Below are 5,000 nucleotides of genomic sequence, written 5' to 3'. Positions count from 1 at the left end.
AGTGGCACTCTGAAAAAATTTCCAAGTTTGGCTGACTTAGAAAAAATTCGAGAACCAGGATGAGGAGGGGGAAAATGTGGCCAGTCAGGCCGACCCGAAGTGCCTCTTAGGCGGATAGGGGTTGGGCGAAACTCCCTTGAAAGTGGCACTCTGAAAAAATTTCCAAGTTTGGCTGACTTAGAAAAAATTCGAGAACCAGGATGAGGAGGGGGAAAATGTGGCCAGTCAGGCCGACCCGAAGTGCCTCTTAGGCGGATAGGGGTTGGGCGAAACTCCCTTGAAAGTGGCACTCTGAAAAAATTTCCAAGTTTGGCTGACTTAGAAAAAATTCGAGAACCAGGATGAGGAGGGGGAAAATGTGGCCAGTCAGGCCGACCCGAAGTGCCTCTTAGGCGGATAGGGGTTGGGCGAAACTCCCTTGAAAGTGGCACTCTGAAAAAATTTCCAAGTTTGGCTGACTTAGAAAAAATTCGAGAACCAGGATGAGGAGGGGGGAAATGTGGCCAGTCAGGCCGACCCGAAGTGCCTCTTAGGCGGATAGGGGTTGGGCGAAACTCCCTTGAAAGTGGCACTCTGAAAAAATTTCCAAGTTTGGCTGACTTAGAAAAAATTCGAGAACCAGGATGAGGAGGGGGAAAATGTGGCCAGTCAGGCCGACCCGAAGTGCCTCTTAGGCGGATAGGGGTTGGGCGAAACTCCCTTGAAAGTGGCACTCTGAAAAAATTTCCAAGTTTGGCTGACTTAGAAAAAATTCGAGAACCAGGATGAGGAGGGGGAAAATGTGGCCAGTCAGGCCGACCCGAAGTGCCTCTTAGGCGGATAGGGGTTGGGCGAAACTCCCTTGAAAGTGGCACTCTGAAAAAATTTCCAAGTTTGGCTGACTTAGAAAAAATTCGAGAACCAGGATGAGGAGGGGGAAAATGTGGCCAGTCAGGCCGACCTGAAGTGCCTCTTAGGCGGATAGGGGTTGGGCGAAACTCCCTTGAAAGTGGCACTCTGAAAATATTTCCAAGTTGGGCTGACTTAGAAAAAATTCGAGAACCAGGCTGAGGAGGGGACCATCTGGCAAGGGAGTCCGACCTAAAGTGCATCTAAAGCGGATATGGGTTGGTCGAGCCTCCCTTGATTTGCCCTGGAGCTCCCACGTCTTAAAAAGGTCTCTCCTATAATTGTACACCAACCATTTTGAGGTTTGGGTGCAAACCTCTCGAATGGGGGGACTCGGTCCCCTATCTACAGCGCCCCTAATGACGACAGGTGGTACTGCGCCCCTGGTAGCCCGGCCATTGAAAATGAATGGGCCCATTCATTTCAATGGGGAATTTCGACCCCTGGTTGCCCGCCATTCATTTCAATGGGGAATTTCGACCCCTGGTCGCCCGCCATTCATTTCAATGGGGACTTTCGACCCCTGGTTGCCCGCCATTCATTTCAATGGGGGATTTCGACCCCTGGTCGCCCGCCATTCATTTCAATGGGGGATTTCGACCCCTGGTAGCCCGCCATTCATTTCAATGGGGGACTTCGACCCCTGGTAGCCCGCCATTCATTTCAATGGGGGATTTCGACCCCTGGTAGCCCGCCATTCATTTCAATGGGGGACTTCGACCCCTGGTTGCCCGCCATTCATTTCAATGGGGGATTTCGACCCCTGGTCGCCCGCCATTCATTTCAATGGGGGATTTCGACCCCTGGTCGCCCGCCATTCATTTCAATGGGGGATTTCGACCCCTGGTAGCCCGCCATTCATTTCAATGGGGGACTTCGACCCCTGGTAGCCCGCCATTCATTTCAATGGGGGACTTGGACCCCTGGTAGCCCGCCATTCATTTCAATGGGGGACTTCGACCCCTGGTTGCCCGCCATTCATTTCAATGGGGGACTTCGACCCCTGGTTGCCCGCCATTCATTTCAATGGGGGATTTCGACCCCTGGTCGCCCGCCATTCATTTCAATGGGGGATTTCGACCCCTGGTAGCCCGCCATTCATTTCAATGGGGGACTTCGACCCCTGGTTGCCCGCCATTCATTTCAATGGGGGACTTCGACCCCTGGTTGCCCGCCATTCATTTCAATGGGGGATTTCGACCCCTGGTCGCCCGCCATTCATTTCAATGGGGGATTTCGACCCCTGGTAACCCGCCATTCATTTCAATGGGGGACTTCGACCCCTGGTTGCCCGCCATTCATTTCAATGGGGGACTTCGACCCCTGGTTGCCCGCCATTCATTTCAATGGGGGATTTCGACCCCTGGTTGCCCGGCATTCGTTCCTATGTGGCGGGGGATTTCAACCCCAGGTCGCCCTCGTGTGGTTCTTTTTGGCGCAGCTGACGGGCTCCGCTGCTCGTGGAGGTTTGCTAGTGGAGGATAACCCCCTGCCTGGGCAACTCGAACGCCCGGCATTCGTTCCTATGTGGCGGGGGATTTCAACCCCAGGTCGCCCTCGTGTGGTTCTTTTTGGCGCAGCTGACGGGCTCCGCTGCTCATGGAGGTTTGCTAGTGGAGGATAACCCCCTGCCTGGGCAACTCGAACGCCCGGCATTCGTTCCTATGTGGCGGGGGATTTCAACCCCAGGCCGCCCTCGTGTGGTTCTTTTTGGCGCAGCTGACGGGCTCCGCTGCTCATGGAGGTTTGCTAGTGGAGGATAACCCCCTGCCTGGGCAACTCGAACGCCCGGCTCCCCCCCGGTCCGCTGGAGCTCCTCCAACGGCCAGCAACAAGCCCCGAAGACGGGCGCGCTCCCCGCGGTCCGCTGGAGCTCCTCCAACGGCCAGCAACAAGCCCCGAAGACGGGCGCGCTCCCCGCGGTCCGCTGGAGCTCCTCCAACGGCCAGCAACAAGCCCCGAAGACGGGCGCGCTCCCCCCGGTCCGCTGGAGCTCCGCCAACGGCCAGCAACAAGCCCCGAAGACGGGCGCGCTCCCCCCGGTCCGCTGGAGCTCCTCCAACGGCCAGCAACAAGCCCCGAAGACGGGCGCGCTCCCCCCGGTCCGCTGGAGCTCCTCCAACGGCCAGCAACAAGCCCCGAAGACGGGCGCGCTCCCCGCGGTCCGCTGGAGCTCCTCCAACGGCCAGCAACAAGCCCCGAAGACGGACGCGCTCCCCCCGGTCCGCTGGAGCTCCGCCAACGGCCAGCAACAAGCCCCGAAGACGGGCGCGCTCCCCGCGGTCCGCTGGAGCTCCTCCAACGGCCAGCAACAAGCCCCGAAGACGGGCGCGCTCCCCCCGGTCCGCTGGAGCTCCGCCAACGGCCAGCAACAAGCCCCGAAGACGGGCGCGCTCCCCCCGGTCCGCTGGAGCTCCTCCAACGGCCAGCAACAAGCCCCGAAGACGGGCGCGCTCCCCCCGGTCCGCTGGAGCTCCTCCAACGGCCAGCAACAAGCCCCGAAGACGGGCGCGCTCCCCGCGGTCCGCTGGAGCTCCTCCAACGGCCAGCAACAAGCCCCGAAGACGGGCGCGCTCCCCGCGGTCCGCTGGAGCTCCGCCAACGGCCAGCAACAAGCCCCGAAGACGGGCGCGCTCCCCGCGGTCCGCTGGAGCTCCTCCAACGGCCAGCAACAAGCCCCGAAGACGGACGCGCTCCCCCCGGTCCGCTGGAGCTCCTCCAACGGCCAGCAACAAGCCCCGAAGACGGGCGCGCTCCCCGCGGTCCGCTGGAGCTCCTCCAACGGCCAGCAACAAGCCCCGAAGACGGGCGCGCTCCCCCCGGTCCGCTGGAGCTCCTCCAACGGCCAGCAACAAGCCCCGAAGACGGGCGCGCTCCCCGCGGTCCGCTGGAGCTCCTCCAACGGCCAGCAACAAGCCCCGAAGACGGGCGCGCTCCCCGCGGTCCGCTGGAGCTCCGCCAACGGCCAGCAACAAGCCCCGAAGACGGGCGCGCTCCCCGCGGTCCGCTGGAGCTCCTCCAACGGCCAGCAACAAGCCCCGAAGACGGGCGCGCTCCCCCCGGTCCGCTGGAGCTCCTCCAACGGCCAGCAACAAGCCCCGAAGACGGGCGCGCTCCCCCCGGTCCGCTGGAGCTCCTCCAACGGCCAGCAACAAGCCCCGAAGACGGGCGCGCTCCCCCCGGTCCGCTGGAGCTCCTCCAACGGCCAGCAACAAGCCCCGAAGACGGGCGCGCTCCCCGCGGTCCGCTGGAGCTCCTCCAACGGCCAGCAACAAGCCCCGAAGACGGACGCGCTCCCCCCGGTCCGCTGGAGCTCCGCCAACGGCCAGCAACAAGCCCCGAAGACGGGCGCGCTCCCCGCGGTCCGCTGGAGCTCCTCCAACGGCCAGCAACAAGCCCCGAAGACGGGCGCGCTCCCCCCGGTCCGCTGGAGCTCCGCCAACGGCCAGCAACAAGCCCCGAAGACGGGCGCGCTCCCCCCGGTCCGCTGGAGCTCCTCCAACGGCCAGCAACAAGCCCCGAAGACGGGCGCGCTCCCCCCGGTCCGCTGGAGCTCCTCCAACGGCCAGCAACAAGCCCCGAAGACGGGCGCGCTCCCCGCGGTCCGCTGGAGCTCCTCCAACGGCCAGCAACAAGCCCCGAAGACGGGCGCGCTCCCCGCGGTCCGCTGGAGCTCCGCCAACGGCCAGCAACAAGCCCCGAAGACGGGCGCGCTCCCCGCGGTCCGCTGGAGCTCCTCCAACGGCCAGCAACAAGCCCCGAAGACGGACGCGCTCCCCCCGGTCCGCTGGAGCTCCTCCAACGGCCAGCAACAAGCCCCGAAGACGGGCGCGCTCCCCGCGGTCCGCTGGAGCTCCGCCAACGGCCAGCAACAAGCCCCGAAGACGGGCGCGCTCCCCGCGGTCCGCTGGAGCTCCTCCAACGGCCAGCAACAAGCCCCGAAGACGGGCGCGCTCCCCCCGGTCCGCTGGAGCTCCTCCAACGGCCAGCAACAAGCCCCGAAGACGGGCGCGCTCCCCCCGGTCCGCTGGAGCTCCTCCAACGGCCAGCAACAAGCCCCGAAGACGGGCGCGCTCCCCCCGGTCCGCTGGAGCTCCTCCAACGGCCAGCAA

Source organism: Leptonotus elevatus, unplaced genomic scaffold, assembly GCF_054856555.1.
Source record: "Leptonotus elevatus isolate MCC_2025b unplaced genomic scaffold, RoL_Lele_1.0 HiC_scaffold_95, whole genome shotgun sequence".
NCBI lineage: Eukaryota > Metazoa > Chordata > Actinopteri > Syngnathiformes > Syngnathidae > Leptonotus > Leptonotus elevatus.
The sequence above is the reverse complement of the archived record's forward strand: the minus strand, read 5'-3'. Positions refer to the sequence as shown.